Below are 26,027 nucleotides of genomic sequence, written 5' to 3'. Positions count from 1 at the left end.
GTATGCCAGGACTCTGAAGCTCTAGGTGTGGGTGAGAGGAGTGGATTCCATCCCACTGTAACTGTGAAAGAAGTCCTAGAGCCACCTTATGAAACGGAATGTATGTAAGTCCATGGGGCCGGATGGCATGCATCCCAGGGTTCTGAGAGAAATGACTGATGTGCTTGCCAAGCCGCTCTCCATCATATTTGAAAAATCATGGCTGTTGGATGAAATATCTGGTGACTGGAAAAAGGAAAACATTACTCCTACTTTCAAGAAAGGGAGAAAGGACAACTTGGGAAACTAGAGGCCGGTGAACCTCACCTCTGTGCCTGAGAAGAACTCGGAGCAAATTCTCCTAGTTACCAATAATCTCCTATTATGTTAAAGCACATACAAGACAAAGAGGAGATCCAAGTCAGCATGGCTTCACCAAGGGCAGATCTTGCCTGACCAATCTGGTGGCCTTCTATGATGGAGTGACAGCACTGGTAGACAAGGGAAGGGCGATGGATGTCATCTACTTGGACTTCTGCAAAGCCTCTGACATGGTCCCTCACCACATCCTTCTCTCTAAATTGGAGAGGTATGGATTTGAAAGAAGGACTGTTTGATGGATTAAGAACTGGTTGGCTGGTCACAGCCTAAGGGCTGTGATCAATGGTTCTGTGTCTGGGTAGAAGACAGTTACAAGCAGTTTCCCCCAAGGTAGATCTTGGGACTGGTGCTCTTCAACATCTCCATCAATGACACAGATGATGGCATCGAGTGCAGCCTCAGCAAGTTTGCAGATGGCACCGAGCTGAGCGGTGCAGTCGATACACTGGAGTGAAGGTAAGCTACCCAGAGGTACCTGGACAGGTGTAGAAGTGGACCCATGTGAACCTAAGGAGGTTCAACAAGGCCAAGTGCAAGGTGTTGCAATTGGGTCAGGGCAATCCCAGGTATTTCTACAGACTGATGTAAGAACTCCTTAAGAGCAGCCCTGGGGAGAAGGACTTGGGGGTCTGTCTGAACCCTTCTGTTTTTGGTTCAAAGCTTGCTTTCTGAGGCATTTCTTGCTATAAGATTCTGACTTAAGAGCAATGCTGGAAGAGAAGAGGAAGAGATGATCCAAGGGATGGAACACCTCCCCTGCAAGGACAGGCTGAGAAAGCTGGGGATGTTCAGCACAGAGAAGGCTCTGGGGAGACCTCGTTGTAGCCTTTCAGTATCTAAAGAGAGGCTATAAGAAAAAAGGGAACAGACCCTTTATCAGGGTCTGTTGGGACAGAACAAGGGGAAACAGTTTGAAACCAAAGGAAGAGAGATTTAGATTGGATGTAAGGAGGAAGTTTTCCACAAGATGGGTGGTGAGGCATAGGGACAGGCTGCCCAGAGATGTTATGAATGATGCGTCCCTCGAAGCACTCAAGTCAGGCTGCACAGGGCTCCAAACACCTGATGTAGCTGTAGGTGCCCCTGTTCATTGCAGAGGGGTTAGACTAGATGACCTTTAAGGGTCTCTTTTACTAAAAGATTATGTGATTCCATTATTTGTTTTAAATCCTGATTGTGCCTCTCATATTTTTTTAAAACTTTCTATTAACTGCAGTTTACATCTCCAGAAGAAACCAAGAGATTGTCTTTGACAGAACTACAGATCTGCAATATTTTGCTTTCAAACTCACTATGAAATGTAATTAATATGCTTCTTTTCTCTGATTTACTATATAGTCATATATATAGCTGAAAAATTTCCTGGCTCTTATTATTTTCCTCTCTTCATTTTTTATCCATCAACAGCTACTCAAACGCAGAAAAGTCTAGGTCATGTGTTGAAAAACTTACTGCTGGCTACTGCAATTCTTCACATTTTTCCTCAAAGATTTAAGCTGTGCATGCCAAGATGTCTTTACAGAATGCAAATTTGATATGTCTCCTTTCTACTAGGCTTTTTGTAGAGTTACTATCATTGTTCAGCCTGTGAAGTGGCTCTGTCTGCATCCCAATCACAATAGTTCCATTGCTCTAAATCTCACCCATTGCCTGGTGAAGACTCATCAGGCTACATTATAATCATACCCATCTTTGCTTCTTTGCAAATAGAGCACAGCTTTTCAAAATATACCAGGTATTATGGCATTATAATTTGCAACATTCACTAGATAATCATTCTCTCTATTTCTCTGAGTGCATATAATAATCCATTATGCCACTTCTGTATTTCCCCTTGCCTTCCCTTTATATCTCCTCACACAATAGAAATTTTTTAATGCGCAGCATTTACATGAGGTGTAATCTTCACCAGGCAGAAAGCCCTGAAAATGTCTTACATACCAGTCTGCACGATTTTCTCTTGTGGGTAAAAAGGATTTTACAGTCAGACAGTTATTATGCAGCACAGTGTAACAGATGAAATGACATACTGTAGAGCTCAACTTTCTCATAAGGTAGGCCATTAATAACAGCCACAAAATAAATTACCAATATTAGAGTCAAATTTCCACATGAACTCATTGCTTACATATCAATTTAAGGTGATAGCATTTGTGAGCTTAGTTTCAGATTTTTTGCCTGTTGTCTTACTACTGTTCTCTGCATCTACACCTTTGTCTCTCAAATTATTCTGTATTATTCTCCACTTCCACACCTTTGAAGTCTGATACATCTTACAGCACTTAGTGAATTTAATGGGTGTTCCTCCCTATTGTTTGGGTTTTTTTCCTCCCAAGTTTTGGGCTTCACTTGATTCATGGAACAATGTTTAAATTATACGTATATTATGTCAGAATATTGCATTTTCAGGAATTTAGGTATTTCTCATTATTTTGTTTAACACAGGCCCCAGTGGCTATAAATATTCAAGAGCCAACCAGAGGAAGTCTGTTTATTTATTTTTGTTGAACTGGAGCAGGCAATGCTTCAAAATGTAACATATATAGAAGCATTACTTCTCATTTATTCAGCACCACTCAAAATACTTTTTTTCTAATTCTTGCCATATGGTAATAGGATGCCACTTCCTTTCTGCTGCTGCTGCTTCCTATAATCTCTTCTGAAAACATCTCTGTTTTCTCTCCTTATATCGCTTAAGTAATAAATAATAGATGTCAAGGGAGAAATAAACTCCAGAAGACATGATAAATAAAGTTAACAGGAAAAGTTTTGGTTTTGCTTTTAGTTTTGTTGTTGTGAAAGAAACCTGTCTCTGATTATTAACGGCTTCTGTGATCACAAAGTTAGCAGATTCTTCTCTTATTAAAACGAAGCACTTTCTTCTCAGTCTTTATTGTTCCAGCAAAACATTTTTCTAACAGCAAGGGAAGTGCATACAGTGCAGAACATCCATCAACAGCACCATCCATGGCCATATAATCAGCTTTCCAGCACTATAAAAGAGAAACGGCAATTGTCCTTCTGCATCAACAGGAACGCATGGGGACACATTTTAGGGCAAAAGAGAGTCTTTTAGACATGTCATCTGATGATCCAAAATGCTGATGTTTCCAAGGACTCCTGAAGAGTTCCCTGAATAAAAACTTCACTTTTTAGCAAATTTACACGTTAAATAAATGAAATAATGCTAACTCGCATTGATTTACCAGTAATTCCAATTCTCAGTAAAGGAACAAGTTGGCTGAGACTAAGAAGTAAAACCAAGGTACTGTATCTGAAAAATAATTGCATTTATGTAAATACATGCGATGAGATCATGATGGAGTAATGTAGAAATAAGGAAACCTACGGAAAACATAGTATTTATTTTTAAGCCAAAATCATTAATTTCTTATAGTACCTGTAGGAGATATTCTGGGAGCAAAATCATCTCAGTGGGACATCTGGTCCTCTTCAATAGCATTTGTAATTTACAGAAGTGACTTTACGGATGTAGCAACTAACCTCTCCCAAAACCCAACTGTACATTTGAATATATGATTTATAGAACAGCAGGATTTTTTCAATTCACCCACTGAGATTTTAATTGTGCCTGCACAGCTTAGATTTATCTGTCTTGCCAATGTAAGGGATTTGTTGTTACTGGGAAAAATGTCAGATTTTAAAAATGTGTAAAAAAATTTTGGATTTTCATAGCATAAGACTATATATAAGCCATAGGAGCATGAAGAAACAAGGCAAGATCTGCAAATCTGAACAATTGGAATGAGAACATACTGTTCACACTATATGAATTGTCTAGGCTATTTCAACTAGCACCAGTCCAGCATCAGTTGGTGGCTGATGTGCATCGAGGACACTCCTGGTCAGCACCTATTATTTGGCTTTGTTTGATAGAAGTCCTGACTGAGTGCTCAGAAAGTCTCATGAGGTGAACCAAAAAGAGTAAGCAAATACAATTGTTCTTTTAATTTAAAAAGCATGCTTGTTAAAAAAAAAAAAAAAAAAAAAAAAAAGAACAACACCTAAATTTATATCAGTAACACTTTCCTTGATACATCAGACTTTCCCATAGATGAGAATTCAGCTGATTAGAAGCACATTTAGTCAGGGATAATTATTATGTTAATGACTTAGAAATGTAAAGCTACTGGGAGTGCTACTCTGGAGGAACTAACATATAATCAGAAAACTGAATGTTTTTCTCGTCATGAGAGGCAGCAATTCTTCAAAGTCATAGTTCCTTCATCTCCCCCATCAGACAGACATTAAATAGCTAACTCTCACACTTTTAAATCTCCATAGATACCAGTTTGCAGTTCTAGACCATGTTAGCACTCAAACAAGTTTCACCTTTTCTCTGAAAGAAAATTTCCACTGTTCCAAGGGCATTAATGAATAATTTTTATATTTCTTTTTTTACATCTGATGGAAAATAGTCTCTTCTGTCTTTCACGTGGACATGTACAGAGTACAGTGCTTCTTGAATCCCTGGTTACAAACCAGCTCTATTTCATTCTTCAGCATACAGATAAACTGAACAAACCCAAGATGAATTATGCTTTGCTATCAATAACTTTCCATTTGGATTTACCAACTCTTAATATGCAATACAATAGCTTATTAAATTGAAGAACATTGATCAACTTTTCCTCAGTGAGGAAAATAACTTTAAGACATGGTAGAATCAATAATATCAATTAAGTTGCACGTTAATAACAATTTATTAGCAGGAAATAGAAGCTACCCTGATATAAATGGAGAGATGCAGAGTTTAGGTATGTCATTGGGATGGGCATGCATAGGTCTGCTTGTCACTAACAGAGAGAATTGCACAGTCTCTGTTAAATCTAGCTTCACAGTTAGCACTGAACTACAGATCTTGCGAAAATAGTCCATTACAAGTGGAGCTTTAAATAAAGTGAATGAAGTGTAGCTCCTATTACATATGAATTGCATCTTTTTCTCAATGCCAAATACTCTATTTCATATCTAAAAGCAGAATCTATTGTACTGCGCTGCAGAAATGGTACTTGAACAAAAAATATCCATCGTTTTTTGTTCCAAAAACTGCTTTGCAGCTCTCTGAAATGTCCCCAGAATGACTTGTCCTTTTTAGTGCTGAACTACAAAATGGTAGCTATATGGCATTCATATCCTCACTAACATGTACAGCATAGACTGCATTTTCAAGAAGAGCAGGAATAGGATGGGGTATGTTTGAACAATCTTTACTCAGAAATGGCTTTAAAAATGATTTTGTAATTAAAAACTCTTAGAGGTTCTCTATTTCCAATTTTCCATAGCAGCTGGTGCTGCTTCTAGATTACATGTGCCAGCCCCAAACGCACTTTCCACATTGCTCTTAAGGATGAAGAGGTTACAGAGCTGACATCCAGCCTGTTGAAAAGTTAGTATTACCATCTAGTGGCAGTTTGAAGAATTTCAGGTCAGACATCGAATGTTTTGTTTATTGCAAGAACTATTCCTGCAGATGAATTCTGCCACAAATTTGAACACATCGTGTAAATATTTGGATAGCACATTAATGTACAATCGTGTTAATAACAGCTTCATCTGTATTTTTGTAACATCACAAATGTTGTGATTTTTGCAAAAAGCTTCAAATTATTTTTTTGATCCTAGCAGTTTGCTGCTCTTCTCTTACATATTCTTTCAGTAAGTTTGGTAACACATGTATACGCACACTGTATAATAAAGGTTAAGAATCTACATTCTTGGGCCTTAATTCCCACATTTTTTCATAATGAATTAACTGCACACAGTTATTACTGTATGCTTTCATTTCCTTCAATTTATGTCAGCTTTGCAGTCTCATAGAGGAAACTGTGCAACACTGCTTATACTGTACAAAAAGAACTATAGAAGATTAAAAAACCCCATAACTCAGGTGAAGAAAAATTACTATAGTCTAAATGTGTGTATATCACCTGTGTAGCCTATTCTTTTTCTTCATCTGAATCTCCCTATTTAAAATATTTTGATATAGATAGAATAAAAGCTTATTTATTTATTTTACAGGGGAGACTATGGTAATCACAAATTCTAATAAGCATGCATAGCTCTTTTCAGTAGATGACACTTCCCAAAGTTACTGTGTAACAGTAAATCACTGAACATCATTAAATACTTATTATTCAGAGTACGGAGATATTGGTCTTTGTTGTTCTGATATACTACTTTTCCATTTCAATTGCAATAAATAAACACAGAGATCGATTGGACTTATTAACTACTTCTCTTCTTTGACAGCACAAGAAACCAAGTTTTTACTATCCCAGTAAGAACACAGTGGCTGTTCTGCCAATCACATCAGCAAGTCATTAGAGTAGATAACATAAGATTCAAAATTCATCCCATCTACCTCAGTTCTCTAAAAGTTCTAGTTCCCATAGAGTTCTATATTTTCACTCTTCTCCAGTTCATTCATGACATTTCTCATTCTATTCATGTTTTATTGATTCCATACAAGAGAAGAATCCTCTGTATTGCTCTGAGAAAATTGGGTTCAGTTTTACTTGTTGCCAAACAACTTTACTTCCATTCTTCGGAATAATTCTAGCAACTTACTCCATATAAGAATTCTTTCTTTGTGCGATTGCCATTTTTTCCATTCTCCTTTTCCTCTGTTTGTTCCCTGTGCACAAAAGATTCTGCCTGGATACTTTATGTCTCCAGCAAGTACTATGCAATAGAGATTACCTGCTGATCTTATCAAACTATTAAACATATCCTTACTTCAATGCACAGCATTTTTTGTACTTTACAGACCATGACATCCTATTGTTACAAAATTGGAATGGACAGAATAGCTACAAATGCTGTAAACTGTAAAAAAGAAAAAATCCTAAAGACCTGCAAATTACAGTGTAGAGACCCCCATCACCAGCATATAAAAGCTTCAGCTTACAACATCAGGCTAGACTAGGTTTTAAAAGCCAGAAAAATAGGAGGGCCATTGCATTTTATTGTGCAGTGTCCCAGCTAACAAAAAAAAGAGCACCTCTGGCTGTCAGATCCTGGGTGTTTTATATTAGAGTGGCAAAAAAGTCAGTCAGAAAGGAGAAAAAAAAAAAAAAAAAGGAAAAAAAACCCCAAAACCCATAAACCTTTCAGTCAGGGAGAGAACACAGCAACGAGATGGAAGAAGCTGCACTCTTTCTCCATTTTCTTGGATGGACAGGATATTAAAAGGGAAAGAGATAGGTGAATTTTCCACTCTGTCACAGGTGACACACTTTGAGCCTTCGAGCATCTATGGTTCAGTCCACGAAACACAATTTAAAATTGCTAGAGAAAGTCATTCAGCAGTTACAATACTTTGATCCACAAAAAAAGTGACAGCTGGTAAAGTTACAGGGGGTTCTGTATGTTGTTCAAATTGCTTTGCTTTTGGAAAGCCAGCAAATACACAAAACACAGAAGGTACTTATACTCGCATTTGATGTCACATGCTCTTCAAAGGATAAAATTAAACACATCATGTACTGAAATACAATAAGGACATTATGTTCTTGCAATAGTGCAGTTCCTTGTGCACTGTCAAAAATACTGATAAACAGCAAAATCTGGTAGCAACCACAGATAAGAAAAAAGGTGACTGTAACTAGACAGCACAACCTGCTGCTGTTGACCAAGGATAGATGCCATTTGGCTAACATCATAGTGGGTCATTATAATAAGCAGTATTTTTTATAGCAACCTCTTCAGTTATCACAGCACTACGACATACAAAGATGCTTACAGGTCTCATAAGAGTTAACTTTATTCATTGTTGGCAATCTTAAAATGATTGTAGATGAACTATTCATCAAATAACAGAACAATTTCAGGCTCATACTCTTGCAGAAGCTACTGCTTTGGGAGGATGCACCTTTGAAACCACATTTACTCCATCTACTCTATGCGTATTGCTGTATAAGCACTTTTTTTTTCCTCATTCACTTTCTCTTAAGTTAATTTAAGTCATAATGACTCTGAGAAAGAAATTCTCTGCATGACTTGCATGACTTTTCTGCAGAGACAGTGCAGTGTTTGACACCATGCTTTGGAAACGGGTGACTTGGCAAGAGAAGGGCAGAAGGTGGGAAAAGAGGAAGCAGCAGGTATTTCAACAGGTATTCAGAGAAGCCTTGTTGAATATTAAAGTTAAGATACAGGACCTTCGCAGATGATGAGGGCAGAGGTATTTGAGAAGTTTGTCTTTTGTTTTAAAGATGGACATCCCTCTCTCATACTTCCAGCCAGTTATAGAAAAATGAAACAATTTTCCTTTACTTACCAGACACAGACAAGGTCTCAAGGTAAACTGTTGATAAAAGTTGGATTTTAAATAAATCTTTTACCAAGTCAGACCATCATGAGGCAGTTCAGTTGAGAAGGTATAAAAACAGGAGTTATTAGTGGTTTAAGCCAAGGCAATGGCTGCCCCTTTAATATTTCATTGTTACTTTCACTTGCTGCCAATTAACAGAGTTTGTACTGCTGTTATGGAACGTTATCTTTTAAACAGTGATGACTATTGGCCTCATCTGAGCAGTGTTTTGGGCCCTTTTTCATTCCCATTCCATAAACTGGAATTTCCTTTTCACTTCAGGAGAAGGAAAGGGCATTACCTGTGGCACTGTTAAATGATTGAGTTTGTCAGTTTATTAAGTAACAGGTTCTGAAACCCAAGAAATGGCTGTGGTCATCCAGTCTCACCTATACCTCACAGGCCATGAAACATCAGCTCACGACCACAACAGTTCTGTATCAGTGATCCCCAAACTGAAATTGAGCACTGCATGAAAAAATTGGCAATATGTTTCACTAAAGCTTCTCTTCCCATATAAAATCATAGAATATATCATATCTTTTTTACTATGTGCAGCTGGAGAAGGTAGAATCCATGGCCAGCTACTGGGTAGCCTCAGTACCTAGGCCTAGATGCTATGTATATTATATCTATGCATATTGTGTACACACTATATATATATATATTATATATATATATATGCATACACACATTGCCCATTAATAGAGCTTGGTCCTGACCAGCCAGAGGGGAAAACAAGTTGAGGACATAAATGCTGCTGAATGCAGGATGTTACTTTGCTGTGTTTGCAGATGTGCGTATATTAGGAATACGTGCACAGCTCTGCAACCAGCTAGACCAGGTGGCATATAGACACAAATCTCTATATGAACTCCAGCCCAACTGGACTGTGACCAGCTGGGTCAGAACACCAGATCAAAATCCTGAGAGTTCTTCTTTGGAAGTCTACTTTTTTCCATAATGCCACATAAATTCTTAGTTCCCTTTTGCACAGTCTCTTAGAAGAGTTAGATATGACAAATCCACTAGTTGGAATAACCTTTCTCGCCACAACTACGAAGAAAATCTGTTTTAAGCACTATAATGAGATCCATACCTGGACTGTGAGATTATAAACACCAGATGCCAAAAGACTTCTCTAGCTGAACTACTCTGCTGTTAATATAACTACTTTATATCTTACTTGAAGAGAAGTTATCACAAAGATAATCACATTTTTCATTTCAAAAGCTAACACATAAAGCCTCTCATGCATTTTCCTGTTATTTATATACATACATCTCTTGACACTTATGTCTTGGTTTTCTGTTTTATAACTTCCACTGGTATTGCTCAGTCGTTGGACAACTTTTTCTTCTGTAAATGTGAAAGATGTTTGTGCACACAAGAAAACTCAGATGCATCATTTCTTTAAAAGCTACTGCTTAAACATTCTTTGTTAGAGTTTTCTCAATTTCAAACAGCTCGTTTTTATTGTTGGGATGATTTCCTTCTTATATGTGCTATGCCAGTTTTTACTTTCAAAACTATTTTAAAGGTTGATTTAAGGTGTGTTTCATCCAGCAGGACCTTTTCCTTCCATACCTGATAATTCATGACTCCTTTTGGTGACTTTTTAAAATATCAAAGTGTCCTTTAATAAATGCCTTTTCCATCAATGTGCACCTCATGTGTCAAAGATGTCCTGAAATCAGAATAAGGATGGCAGAGCCTCCATGAATTCATCCCTCTCTAGATGGGTGTGAAAGCCTGCTACTGGGAGTGGATGACAGTAAAGATCTTCTTGCTCCCAAACTTGAACAAGGAGAAGCAGGACAAAATGTCACTGTCACCTTCTGGGTCTTCCTGAAGACTAGTGGCACAGCTCTGGACAATTTCTCTGCTCTTGTGGGATCTAGCCCACCTCAGGGAGAACTTGCATTAACAGCACGTGCAGACAAATGAAGGCAATACTTGATGGCTGAACAGCTCTCGTTTAAATATCTAGCCACTAGATGGCAGATGTGCCCCATCAGACTGACAATAATAAAATCCAGAAATATTTCAAATGTTTGAGTTTTCTAAGGCTTGTCAGCTCTGTTCTCTTGGGCAGCTTTTTTAAACCTGTTATTCTGTCAGCATAAAATATTATCCTATCTGATTGGATGGAACAGCATATTTTTCTTATTACTTTCAAATGAAAGTTTTTTGTACTTCTGCAGCTGCTCTGAATATCTCCAGTCAAAACATTATTTCCATACAAATGTGTGTCATAACGTTGACTCATTAACAGAAAAGTAGGCATAAGAAATAAATGACAAGATTTCCTTGACTAACAGAATAATATTTTTATAAAATGACAGTATCTGCAATTAAAAAATCAACTAAAATAAAATAAAATAAAAAAGAATTCATGAATACTAACACTACTCAAATTCTACTAACCATTCCAGAAACTCAGATATATTCCTTGCTTTTGTCATTTGTGATCACTCAGTAAATCATGATTTCTACACCTGTCCATGCTACCTAGCAGTAGAAATGGTAGATCCTTTCCTAAGATGATTACTCACTCATGTAACTATTTTGTTAAAGATGGGAATGGGGAGTGGGTGAAAGTTATGAAGTTACTGATATGGAAAGATATATAAGCTGCCATATTACCAATATAGAAAGTATATCCATATAGCACCATGCTGACAAGACAAATATAGTCACAAAACCTCCCTCGGGCAAGAAGATCTTACATCACAGTAATAAACTGATCTTCTCCTAGAAGCTGTGCAGATATATCTAATATAAACCAAAACCTGAACTACAAATGTCTGATAATGGGCTGTCATTTTCTTCACTGTCTTCCATTTTCCAAGAGCTTCACAGATAGATGGTATCAAAGCCATTATCCTGACAAAACAGTTCATAAACAGAACCTTCCTGGTCAAGCAAACAAAAATAAATAAAATAAAATAAAATAAAATAAAATAAAATAAAAATAAAATAAAATAAAAATAAAATGAAATAAAACCTTCTAAAGCAAAATCGATTCTGGCAAACAAATCACAGAAGAGTACAAAGGCACAAAAATGCTATTTTGCTATTTTCCATCTTGCTGTTGTACGTTCTGCATTTCAGATAACTTTTCTCTGAGATTTACAGTCTGGTCAGCTCCAGAATTTTAAAACAATTATCAGCCAATAACAGAGAGAGAAAAACTGAGTGTCCACGACATAGGGGAAAAACCTTCCCTTTCCCCAAGATTTTTTCACTCCTGATTCCTGCAGTTTGCCAAGTGCAATGCATCTCTTTTTCTCTGTACATGAAGAAATCAAGAAAATATGTCACATGAGCTATCTTCCAACGTTACAGTATTTCTACTAATTGCAGATTTTTTTCTTTTACTTTTCTCTCTATCTCTTGAATATCTGGATAAAATATGTGAATTTTATAACCACGATCAATAAAGCGACATGCTCCAAATTACTTCAACATCTCTCAGTCTGTATAAAAGCATGAAAAAAGTGGAAGCATTCCATCTATTCACATAATATGGATATAAAATGCACTGATGGTCAGTGTCACTCTATTCACCACGCAATTTTTTTCTTGACAACAGGGGCAACTCTTTTAACAACCAAAGTAAATTCAAAAAATCCCAACCAACCAACAAAACCCAGTAAATACTCTCACTTCATGTTTTTCTACAGCAGTTTGAATAGGCTTTTTTTAGCTGTAGTGTGTTAAGAACATTCTCACTGCAACTATTTATTATTCATGGAAGGAAAGGCTGAAAGGTTTTGAGTAATACATTATTGAAGAATCTGATTGGTGTTTGCTGAGTTACTCACTAAGAACCTTTTTTGTAAGATTTGTCTTACAAACATAGGCAACAATTTAGAGTGGAAACGATTGGCTGAAATAACTGGTGGAGGACACCAAGACAGCAAATTTGTTGTCCTTTAGCTAATCCTATTATATTCACCTCTTGAGCTTCATGAGATAATTCAGTGATCAAATCACATAGCTCACTGAGGAAGCAATACTACACTGCTCCCTCAGCTACTCGATTCATCAGCACTTATCTCAAACCTACCATCATAGGTCACAGAGCAGTAAATTACCTTTACTTTCAGTCTCAGTCATAAATAATTAACTCAATTTCTGTATTTAGTTGTTTGTATCTAGCATATTTAATCACGCATGATTTTCTAACTGGAAGCTCTCATACAAAGATATTTCACAACAAATGATTCTTTACACTGAAAGTTAGAAAACAGTTTTTGATGAAATAAGAAACTTTAGAGTAGTGATATCCCAAAGAAACTTGAGTAGAGTCCTGCCAAAACAACGTCTGTATTTTCAGATGAACAACACATCAACGCATTCCTCAGTTTATTTTAAAGCATGCCAAGCTGTGTTTTTTCCTTTGTTTGTTTGTTTGTTTTTCCTGAAACAGATCTAAATAATTTTGTAAAGGAGAAAAATGTTTTTCTGGATCTTTGAGGAGCTTCCATGAAGTTTTCTGCTATAAAATTCAATATGCATAAGCCATGAAATTGAAATGTTCCACCCTTGGTACCTACACTACCTAAGGAAAAATAAATTGAATTGCAGAATATCCAAATAAGTGTAATAAGGAGTTTTTCATTAAGTCATTTAAATACTAGAGCCTAAACTCTGCTTAATCAAAAGGATACATCTTTTATTTACTGATTGCTTTTGTCAAGAAGAATGAATATAGTATCAATTTGAATGCTGCATTCCAATAGTTTATACTCTGTCATAAGTACAGACTAGGAAGGAAGGAAAAGTTGATGTTCATTCTGTTTATTTCTCAAGACTCTTACGATTTTACCCACCAAATGGAAACTCACTTAAAGACTAAGTTGCTGGTCATGTTATGACATCAGTCTGGGAGGGAGTGTTGACCTGCCTGAAGGGAGAAAGGCACTACAGAGGGACCTGGATAGACTGGATCGATGGGCCAAGGTAAACCAAATGAGTTTCAATAGGGCCAGGTCCTACATTTTGGTCACAACATTCTGGGTCCTGCATTTTGATCACAACTACTCCAGGAAACCCTACAGGCTTGGGGAGGAGTGGCTGCAAAGCTACCTGATGGAAAGGGACCTTGGTGTGCTGATGGACAGTGGGCTGAATAAGAGCCAGCAGTGTGCCCAGGTGGCCAAGAAGGCCAATGGCATCCTGGCTTGGATCAGGAATGGAGTGGTGAGCAGGACCAGGGAAGTCATCCTGCCCTGTACTCAGCACTGGTGAGGCCTCACTTCGAGTGCTGTGGTCAGTTTTGGGCACCTCAGTATAGAAAGGACACGGAGGTGCTGGAGCAGGTCCAGAGAAGGGCAACAGGGCTGGAGAAGGGCTTGGAGAATATGGCCTGTGAGGAGAGACTGAAGGAACTGGGGCTGTTCAGTCTGAGGAAGAGGAGGCTGAGGGGAGACAGACATTATTGCTCTCTTCCAGTATCTGAAAGGTGATTGCACAGAGTGGGGTTGGTCTCTTCTCACTGGTGACAGGACAAGGGGAAATGGCCTCAAGATGTGTCAGGGTAAGTTTAGGTTGGATATCAGGACAAACATCTTTACAGAAAGGGTTGTTAAGCACTGGAATGGGCTGCCCAGGGAGGTGGTTGAGTCACCATCCCTGGATGTGTTTAAGAACCGTTTGGATGTGGTGCTCAGGGACATGATTCAGCAGAGGGCTGTTAGAGTTAGGGTAGGATGGTTGGGTTGTGGTTGGACTTGATGATCTTTAAGGTCTTTTCCATCCTGAGCTATTCTATGATCCTATGATTCTATTTTCACCTGGGTGTTTGACAGATTTTCTACAAACTGGAGATTATTTACTAACAGCTAAATTCCTATCATTCAGCTCTTGAAAATTAGAAGTTAATTGTCTGTTCTCAATCATTCTGTTCAGTTTCCTTTCATGAAATACTGAAGACCAAATCAAGTACTAGATTTTGAAGACTCAGACATGACCAAATGTGATAAGACTAAGTCATGTCTCTATAAAAAATAAAAATAAGTAATCATAATTCCAATCACATTAGTCACGGGCAGAAATAGATCCAAAAGTTCCAGAAAATCAGCAAATTTGAAATACTGTTCTACCTTGGCAACATGTATTGTGCTTGTGACTCTACTCATGTCAATGGCTTTCTAAAATATGCATATGCATATTTCAGTTGAAAATTACCAAAATAGAAATGCCTGAATAAACACGGCTCTGAAATTAAAAGTAATCTCTTGCATTTTATAACTTATTCCATAGCTTGCAGAACTACAAATTTGAAACTGTAATTTTGAATTGCTATTTTTAAGACTACAAAATTAAAACCACTCTCATTGCTGTCTAGGTGTTTGCTTGAACATTTTCAAACAATATGACCCTAGAGAAGAAAGTGCTCATGCATAACTGTGCAAATTTTACAAAAAATAATTCCTGTTCTCATATTCAGTATATGAATATCTTTTAAAAGAAAAGCATCTGTAAGTTTTCTGTCAATTTCTGTGCCAAAATTTTAAGATGGGAGCTGTAATTGTGGCCACACGAAATGGATTTCTTTGTTATTATTTGGTGTGTTAGGATTCGTTCTTTGGTTTTGTTTGGCTAGCAGGTTTTGGTCACCATTTTCAGCCATTACGGCCTGATCTGACCTAGCCTTACTCTAATAAAATTTACAACCATCTTCTGAATGGTTATGGCTGTGTCCAGCTCTTATCATTTAACTAGATGTTATTCACAGCATCAGTCCTCCTGCACTGCTGAGTCTGATCCCTGTGTGTAGCTACCCAGAAAATGAGCTGCTTTAGCAGAAATCACATTTTAGTAACACTATGTTGTGGTTAAAGCACATAATGAGAATATATTAGTGAACTTGTTGGGCTAAAAATTGCAAAATCATCTCTGATATTTTGTAGCAAAGATTAGAAAATGACATCTATGAACAATTTTAAAAACTAGAAGTCAGCTTAGATTAACCTTCTGATCTCACTAATGGTTTTCAATTAAAAAGGGGTCAGAATTTTACAGGGCACTCAGTGCCAAGGGTATCCATTTAGAAGGATAAGAAGTTCTAAACATCTTGAAAAACAAACCACATGCATTTAAGCATTAGTTAAAAATCTTAAGTCCAGGCTTTTAATATTCTGGTTAGGCTTCTTAATATACATAGTGAAATAAATAAATATATTGCTATTTTTGTCCTTTTTACCTAGAAATCAATCTTCCACACCCAGATGTATCACTCTGCAATGTTTAAAATGAATGGCAGAAAGTGCTCCATTACAACATAATCTACAGAACCCAGCATTCCCATTCACATACAAATGTACAATATAGAATGTACAAAATAGAGCACAATATAGAATCGCCTTTTACTGCACTGGCAAAGTAAATCCTTTCAGAGGGAGAAGACAGAATCCCTAACCAGTGTGAAGATAAAAGTTTACCTGAATACCTCCCCAAAACAGCCAAACTGCTGTGGGTCATTTTACAGTGGTTCCATCCAAATAAAAAAGAGTATCTGTATGAGGTTAACACTACTAAACTCAGTTCATATGCACTATTCATTTGTGTGGAGAAAAACCCATAAATTCAATATTGAAACCAACTGATGTTTTGCAGTCCTTACTATGTGTTATACCAGGCTCCATATAGGTAGGTTGCCCTGAAAGTAATGCCTCCTATTGATTTTCATACAGACTACAACTGATGCTATGAACTGATACGAAGAGCACAATGACACTACTGAATACACCAAATGCTCAGCTACAAAACACCGATTTTCAACAGTCACCACCATTAGCCATGAATTTTTGCCAGTGCTGTGCAAGAACCTGTGTTCCATGCTCATAAAAATCTGCACCAGCAGTGACCCTTTGTTTCACAGTTGCTGTGACAGCATCATTTCTGAAATGTACTACCCACTCACTCTGCTTACACCTACTGTTTGGTCTCCACAAACCTCAATGGGTGCCATTCTTTTTGCATGACAGAATTCCATTACACACCTTTGCTTCATATGCACTTCTATGCCAGGTATTATTTTTCAGACTGCCTTTCTGCTGTCATCTGTCACAAAGCAGCAACATGCAATCGAATACTGTTGTAAAGGTTCAACTCCCACTGCCATACCACCAACATTTGCCTCTGATATTGCGGGCCAACATAGTAAAACAAGAGGCATTACTTTTGGAGCAGCCCTTATCTGTTTTCCCACAATGCCATTTTCTCATTCTGCCAAGTAAAAATTGTGTTTTGTTTCTCTTATAGGAACTACACAGTTTCAAAACACGAGACATTTTAACAGCTTACCACTCAGATATTTAATGGGCTTTCAGACCCCAGCTTCATAAATAAACTTCAGCTTTGGACACTTGTTCGGTTAGGGATTTCACTCTACACAAAGCAAAGGTGTCTTATGTTATTTGCATATTTTCCTACGAGATCATTTCATTTCTTTGTAGCTACAGTGCAGAAATTTTATTCTAGAGCACAAATTGTGAGTTTTCTTTCCGTGACATTGATCATCTGAGTATCTCACAAGAATGTAACATTTAAAAGTCGAATGTGGAAGCAGTCTGTCAAAAAATTCTGGAAGAGGACTGGTCTTTTGTGTTATGCCACTGCCTCTATTTTCTTTTCCCGTTTTGAGATCTTGAAAACACGCCAAAAGTGTTTTAAGTTTTGCCATAATAGCAACATTCAAGTAGCTGAAGAATGACTTGATCAAACACAAAGTGACTTTCATTTTATCAGTAAACAGGATTGCAGATAAAAGCATGGATCTCACTGTGGGAAATGCACAGACCTCTGCAGTTACTGGCATCCTCTCTCACCAGACACACATCACTTAGCAATTCCTCACGACCCATGAGCCGACATTTGTCACATAACACAGATTTTTCTACTTCTGTTAGCACTGTTTACCCTGCCTTTTCTGCTCCCTTCACTTTGTCTCAGGCACTACAACCAAAACAAGAGGCCAACTTGTACCCCCGAGAATCACCAGGCTCTGATATGAAAAAAGCACAGATTCCCTGCCTCCTGCAGGTATATCTGACTGGCATAACGGCTGGGAAAGCTGGAGGAAATCTGTTGTGTAAGAGACTACAAGGCAGCCAAAGAATCATAAAGATGCTTTTAAATCCATGGCACCCTATGTAATTTTTTAAAATTCTTATTATTTTTATTTATATATAAATACATTTATATTTACCATTAACAGAATAATATAAAGAGTGGCTGTATTAAAAAAAAAATTAATTGCTCTTTGATTAGGTACCTCTGGCAACACGTTATCTTAACATCCAGTATTCGGGCTCTCAATGTTTGCTCTCAGCCCTGAGAAAGTCAGAGTTCACACTGATTTGAAACAAAACCATTACTACAACAAATTCACCCCCACACCATTTCCTTCTCCCCACCCTACCTCAGCACAGGCAATGCTTTTTTTCATCTCATTATGTGTATGTAATAATTTAAGCTTGCTATGAGCAATCTTCAATATAATTTATATTGTCAGAGCTTTCAAGTTCATCTGCAAATCTGCACTAACTTACTACCATTTGCTTATTTACAAACAACTTCTGAAGCTTAAAATGAACTCAAACCATTCACCTGGAAGTCTGGTCCATTTAGAATTCCAATTTTTGGGGGCAAGCACTCATTAAAAGACTGCTTTCAGAAACACAGGTATTCTGGCCTTTCATCACATAGATAAACATACTTGTTCTTAAGTGAAAACGTGGCTTTAGGACACCTCCTGTCATTTTCTATAATAAATATTCTACATCCATGTTCCACTCCTTTTGTGCTAACATCATAACTACTAAGAACAAATCATTTCGAATCTTACAGATATTTTAACATTCTTGTCACCATAGGAAAAGCATCAGCTATAGCAGCTATAAAAAAAGTAGTTATTCACAATGCTACTATCTAATTTATTGCTGTTTATAGCAATTCACACAAAATAGTAACCATGCATGGAATATTAAAGCCCATGTCAACTGGAATACTGTTCCTCAGAGGAGGCTGAAGGGGGGCTTTAGCAAAATGATCTTTAGTTAGAAAAGCAGATCTGGTAGTAAGAGCACTCCTCTCTTGGGAGAAAAAGACAGGAACTACAAAAACTCTCTCGATAGGTGATGTAACTACTCAGATACTTTAGGATGGTTTGCACACCTCTATTTTCCTCAACACAGGAATACAAAGAATTTATTTCTGTTGATACTGATTGAAAAAAATAACTGTCAAAATATTTCAGAAGTCTTTGCAGATTCGTGCTTACCTGCATTGTTAGAAATACCACCGCACTTCAACAGCACAAGCAACTTTCCATAGGTCTTCCTTACAATAATGATGTTCTCCTGCAGAGAAAAATTACATATTTCATAATTTCCATATATAAAACTATTGAAAAGGCAGAAAACAAGTTACAATTAAAAAAAAAACACATAAAAACAAGACACAAAGTTGAATGTACGTGTAAGATAAATATAGCAGTCAATACACAAAAACCTCCCCACAATTTCTGGTATTGTTTCATATAAATGTAAGATATCACTGGACAGCATGGGTCCTTTTCAATTACTTGAGGTTTCTGTCTCAATTTGTCACAGTTCTAAGGTCTGGTATTACAGTCTACTGCAGAGCAGAGCTGTGGGAATACATTTTTCATTGCATTAGATGCAAAAAACATCTCAGATCAAAAAGAATATTTCATCTTCTGGCTTTTGTTTGTTTTGTTATCACTGGTATTTTCCTTCATTGAGTTTCTGAATACATTGTTGTTGTTTTTTTATTTTTAACTTTATTAAAAACATTAATACTCTTGATTAAAAGAAAACCCTAGGATATTTTTCCCCTCCTACAGCACTTAACCATTTAGTTAGGAATTTGTATTAAAAGGGGCTTTTCCCAGTTTTATTGCTGAGAAAACTTCTTTTTTTCATGCCATTTGAACAACCTCCAGGCACAGATAAAGGCAGCTATTATTTGGCTTCCAGTAATAGTAGCTGCAATAAGGTACAATTTTGGGGGGCATCTTCTCTATGACAAGCTAATTTTTGTTTCCTTTTATAATTTACTATCCAGAAAAAAGTCAAGTAAATTATAGAGACTCAGTTTTCCAATTTATTTTGCTTGCATAGCAATAGTTTATACTTAAAACATTTCTTCTCCATCATATTTAGAACTCCTTTCTTGGGCCAGGTTAGAACAAGGTGGAACAAAATGGAATACATTCTTTAGAAGAAATGAAGGAAAAAACTAGAAAAAAAAAATCTGTCAAACTCATTCTCTATATTTTCTGGGAACAATTGCAAAAGAGCTATCAACCAAACACAGCCACTTCATATGAGCAACCCTGTGAATAACAGCACGTGTTACTGTACATATTGACTGAGTTGCAAATAAAGAGTTTGAACTGGGAGATCGGAAGAGTGGTTGCAATTTCTTCTCCCTGACACTCCCTCCCCCCCCCCCATCTTTCCAAATTCTGAATACTCAATACTGGGGAAAAGTAAAAGCCAGCCTTAATAGGAGTAGAACTACGCATTGCATTGTTGCCAAGCAATTCATATATTCTTTCCTATTGCAACCACATCCAAAATTTCCTTAAGTTTTTAAATGCTTATTCAAAATTAAGCTTTCAAACATCCATAAGTACAAAGTCTTCCACAAAAAATTAAAGAGATCAGTGACTTTGTCTGTTTTGGGAAAGATCAGTTCAAATCCCTGCTAAAGGGATCAGAAGGAAAAAAACAGTATTAACCTTTTGGTTTCCCAGCTACTGCTGATTGGCAAGACTTGTACTGACATTTAATGAGTGCTGCTAATCATTTTGCAGCCACTGAGCTGCCAAGCACCATGCCTTCATTGCACAAGGAGCAAGACGCACTTCTTACAGCCCATACTCTGAAATGAGACAGCAATCAAGAGCTTAATAGCAAATTTGCCCTGTTTTCAAACTCATAGCCTGTATGCCTAATGGTGCTTTACTGCATGCACATAAAAGCTCTCTATTATGACACTGCAGTATCTCAAAATTTATAGTTTGTCCAGATTAGGTGACTTTAAATGGAGAATCACTTTCTATTAAATAGCATTTCCACATTTTTCAAAGAAAGGTCACAAACTGCTTTAAGTGCTGGAAGCTGACACCTAGCAATTTTCAGCAAAACATGTTAGTTCTAAACACCTGAAAAATATAGCCTTGATTTTTCAAAGCTAATCTGTTGGCAAAATAGATCTATAATCAACACACAATGCATCCCAAGGTGTTAAAAATCCTTCTGAAAATAGAGAGATGTTCAGATTTCTTCTATGCTGCTTTGTGCTCATTTTCTTTTCTGATTTTTTCCATGAATTCAGAACTAATTAGGACAGAGACAACATCTGTGATGGAATTTTGACACATACCAGAGCCTCTCAGAACTGCTGTTGGGAAGGTTACCCAATATGCTGCTAACTACTGAGCAGCACTACCTCAGTTTCATAGGAATGAATATTAATAGTTGACACAGTCTGATTGGTGGTACAACTGTAGAAAATGTGCTGGCACATTTGTTACAATCAAGTACACGCAGAACACAGTACATCTTTGTCAAAAAAGACAGACAATGTTATTTAAAGACAAGAAGCAGATGGAGAGTCAGAAAAATAAATAGACAAATCAAGCCTCCTTTTGAAGCAAGATTAGGCCTTACATATGTGTTGTTTTGTATTATTGTAGTAGAAATAAAAATGCATATATATCCTTACAACTCTTTTCTCACTGCTGCTGCTAGTCTCACGATCACAAGATTATATAATAACACAAGCTTAAAATTTCATATGTTCAAACTTCACCATTATTCACTAAAAGTCAGTCAAATACAGCAACACTCTTGAGATAAACTTGGCGTTCTATCTTGGCATTGAAAATTCTGTCCTATTTACCCTTGAAGTCAAAGTTCAAACACAAATTCTGCCGCAGCAACATAAATCAAAACTTCCAGTGTGAGTAATATATTCTTATAAGTGGAGGAGAATCAGGTCACAGAACATTGAAACAAATCAGACATTTATAAGTCCGTAGGTCCTGGGCAAAGTTTTTTCAGTTCTCAACCCCATGTACAGTACTTCAGGCTTCTTATTGAATGCAAAAGGAGAATTATCCACCAAACTGTGAAATGCTCCGGACTCAGATATTCAATTGATCTGTCTCATAGAACTGGAGGGGAAAAGATGTCTAACATCTTGCTCTTGTTTCAGAGTTTATGCAATTAGTTTTCAACAGCTTTTTGAGACAAAACAGCAATTAAAAACTTCATGGTAGTTAGCACGTTCACCAGGAGTAGAAGGAAATCCCTCAGTTTTTGCTCTATTTAAAGGTATCTGAAGGCTACACGCTTTGCAAATGAAGTCACTGTTAGATCACCTATGGATGGGGACATCAACACAACTGAGTAATTTTATGGAGCTGGCTTCTTCATATTTGTTGTCTGCATCAGAGAATGTTCAAACCTACCTCCGTTACTGAAATATTGTGTAGCCCTGTAAATATAATGTAACTCATTAATCCTAACTAAAGATGTTGGGCAAGTGGGGAAGATTGGAAGGGAAAACAACTTTCCGGCAAAAGTTTTCTGTTAATATAAATTTACAATGAATTTTCTGTGCTTTCCTAATCTCATTTTCTAATTGCCACGTGCTGTATGGTTAATATTTAACATGCCTGTCACCCAGACTGTCAAGGTAAAAGCAAGCAAGGGATCAAGTCTCTTTCTACCTCCCTAACATCACATAGCCAATCTCGTGAGCAAATACAGGCATTCTTTATCATCCAAAATAAAAGGGTGTGTAGGACCTACAGAGATTAATAAAGGACTGCCATTGCTGTCTCTTTTTTCCTTCCTTTCTTTTCACAACTAAACAAATTATGTTCATGCCTGCAAAGAATAAGTTAGGGGAGGAAAAAAAAAAAGCCAAGAACACCATGGAAACATACACAGAGGAGGTTGTCATGGCCTGAAATCTGACTGCTTCCTTATTAAGTTAACACAGATAAAACCAGAAATATGCCGTACATTGGGCACTGGGTAAAAGTTTCTTTACAAACAGCTTCAGATTTCTTTCTCTACTAATCCATACTGTGCTCAGAGCAACATCATTTTGCAGAATTCTGTTGAAAACTGCTGTCTACAAAGACATTCAAGTCCGTCAGCTGGTCCTGCTGCTTTAAACAACCCCCAGAACCACATCAGAAGTTTTCTGATTTCTGTCAGAGAGGTTCTTTGTGAGCTTTTTTTTTTTTTTTTGCTATTTTGTTTCCTAAAAATGCAGGAAAAAAGAAATTCCTAGAGACAGCACAGGCTTTAACTTCATTCAAACTGAAAACTAAACACCTAGCAGGTGACCAAAGAATAACTTGGCTCCACTGCACCCGGGTTTCCAGGCATCATGATAAAACCAGGATATACAATAAAATAAAACCAAAGGAGACTGAAAAGAAGAACACTCAAGCCTTCACATTTAAACTTCATAAACCAATTAGAGTTAATAATTTTGTGCTTTATTGCTATTATTGTTGAAGAATCCAGTGAAAACTGGAAAGTATGAAGGATTATCCTATCCCATCTCCAGAGTCAGTAAGCTATAACAAATAGTAGCAGAAGCCTTTCATTTCCTAATACAAGAGAAAAAGTATCTATCTTCAGGAACCCTAGGATCGATGTGCATTAGTAATTGAGTCTAAGACTCAGGACCAAGATTTAGTTGTTAAGCCACTAGTGAACTTAAATGTCACTGCAGCAGCAACAAATAATGTAGTCAGTTATTTTTTCTTTTAAAAATAGGCAATGACAGTTTTGCACAACATCTGCTCATCTCCATGGAATTGAGAAACCAGTTAGAAATTGTGTGTCATGGGACTCAAAATATATTTGCTCAGGCTCACAGGGCAGCCAGTGGCAGACAAACCACTGCTGAGAACCACAAGGGCATTAGGACTCCACACCAGTCCAATGGAAACATCAAAGATTAAAGCAAGCTTACAAAATTTGCATGTGATTTGAAGTGATTCTTCAAGCCATTTCAAAGGCAATATGTACAGCCAGTAAATTTTTTTCTGCTAGAACAGTAAGTGTCAAGGGTTTACGGGCTGGTTTGACTAGTGGGACAGGGGAGCCTATGGACCCACAGCCCAGGAAAAAGAAAAAGAGGAAAATGGTAGAGAGATGGGCCTAAAACCAAAACAGAAGCAATGATCTGAGGAGAAACAAAATAATTTACTAAGTAAGATAACAGAAAGCAAGGTAACGCACCATAATACAGTATAATACAACATAATTAGAATTAAAGATAATAAATCAAATAAAGTGTGAGACCATCCAAAAACCAAAGACCTTACTCTAAGCTGAGAAGATAGAGCACCTGCAACAGAGATGAGCTGAAAGATTGAAAGGGAAAAAAGGAAGGTCTTGTGATCTGCAGTTTTTATCTTTCCCTCTGAACGGTAACAGAACAGTGAACAGCCCTCTGGGGGATGTAGTTCTTCTCTTCTGGGACAGGTACCCAGAACTGGAGTATTAGCTCTTTAACTCCCAGTGCACTACACGATGTTATGATGTGGAATAACAATAATGAAAATCATAAAACCAAGACAGTAAACCCCAATAAAAATCCTCTGGAATGTACTGGACTAAAGAATATGTGTTACCGTGTCTCACAAGTTGGAGAACTGAAAAGTAACACTTTGTGGGTTTTAAACTCTTATGTAAAAAAAAATAATAATAATCTAAGAGGACTTAAAATAAATTTGTGAATGCTGTACAAGTCTTATGGGGAGCGGCTGAGGGAGCTGGGGTTGTTCAGTCTGGAGAAGAGGAGACTTGGAGTGACCTTATTACTCTCTATGGTGATCTGAAAGGAGGTTGTGGCAAGGTGGGAGTCATATAACTAGCTATAACATATAACTTATATAACTAGCAATAGGACTAGAGTGGTTTTAAGTTGCACCAGGGGAGATTCGGGTTGGATATTAGGAAATACTTCTCTAGAGAGTGGTCAGGCATTGGCACAGGCTGCTCAGGGAGGTGGTGAAGCCACCATCCCTGGAGGTGTTCAAGAAATGTTTAGATGTTGTACTGAGGGATGTGATTTAATGGGAAATACTGGTGATAAATGGATGGTTGGACTGGATGATCTCAGAGGTCTTTTCCAGCCTTGGTGATTCTGTGATTCTAACAAATACTTTAGAAAATCCAAGGAACAAAAGTGAGAAATTGTCTTCTTTAAGACTTTAAGGACAATACACACACAAAGAAATTAGCATATAGACCAGCAAACTAAAAGAATGCAATACTAGTACTTCAGCAATACTTATCAGAGAACAGCATTACCCAATGCCATAGCATTGCTCATTTCAACAGTACAGAAAGCTCAACCTTCAGATTTCACAGACGTGCCTGAGTACTCCAAAGGTGCAGTCCAATTCTCAGAAAAATCTGCAAGCTTTGAAGATGACACCTAAAAAACAGGTGAGGTCTATCTATCTGGAGTAAAACTTTTATGGAAATCTAGTTGTTCTGGATTGAAAAGAGGATACATGCCCAGTTTTCTTATGAAACAGATACAGGAGCACCGAGCTAGTGAGGCACTATTATAGCACTGGAAACTCATACATTACAGTGTTCATCTGAGAAAGCCTGGTTCAGATCTGTCATTTTAAGACAAAAATTCAAAATGAAGAGTTTCAGCTTCTTATTTTCCTCCTAATTTAGCTCTGCAGCTTAGATTTGTTAACATATTTCTCAAGTTCAGCCCAAACTACAGAACACTGTCAGTCACCTCAACATTACCAGCCTTTCAGTATCAGCTGACAAGATTATTTGCTACAAAAATACCTGAAACTCAGACAAAAGAGTGTTCTGACTTCAATTATAAGACACAACATTGCAAAGCATGAATACACCACCATTTTATGACAATAATTTTCTCAGTCCCCATTCCAATTTTTATTGCATCGTCTGCAGTAATAGTCATCTTTAGGAAATTTAAGAAGCTGCACACATGAAGAAGTTCTGTTACCACATTTTATTGAAGGTATATTTAGACTGAAGTAACCTAATTGAATAGTTAGTCCTCTAAAATACATGCTTTTATCATTATTTATTTTTTGCCCAAATCTGGAGTGATTATTCTTTATGATGTACCATAACACGACAGCAACTGCTCAGTTATTTAAGTATCACCAAATTCACAGTTCACTTGAGAAAATAAAAAAGAGATCCTCCAGAAGGAATAAAATAAGACAAACTGCATCTACAATTATCAAATATGTTTT

General features: G+C 37.1%; 1 protein-coding gene across 1 annotated transcript in view; it reads right to left on the bottom strand.

The window, feature by feature from the left end:
• The window catches only part of FSTL5 (follistatin like 5), a 342,003-nt gene that overhangs the window by 305,792 nt on the left and 10,184 nt on the right, over positions 1–26,027 (bottom strand). The window contains exon 2 of the mRNA XM_052690344.1: positions 18,990–19,068. The gene's annotated coding sequence lies outside the window, so the exon portion shown is untranslated. The remainder of the gene's footprint in view (positions 1–18,989; positions 19,069–26,027) is intronic.

Source organism: Tympanuchus pallidicinctus, unplaced genomic scaffold (assembly GCF_026119805.1).
Source record: "Tympanuchus pallidicinctus isolate F22 unplaced genomic scaffold, pur_lepc_1.0 scaffold26, whole genome shotgun sequence".
Classification (NCBI taxonomy): Eukaryota; Metazoa; Chordata; class Aves; order Galliformes; family Phasianidae; genus Tympanuchus; species Tympanuchus pallidicinctus.
Note: the sequence above shows the minus strand (reverse complement) of the source record. Positions and strands in the feature narration are given on the sequence as shown.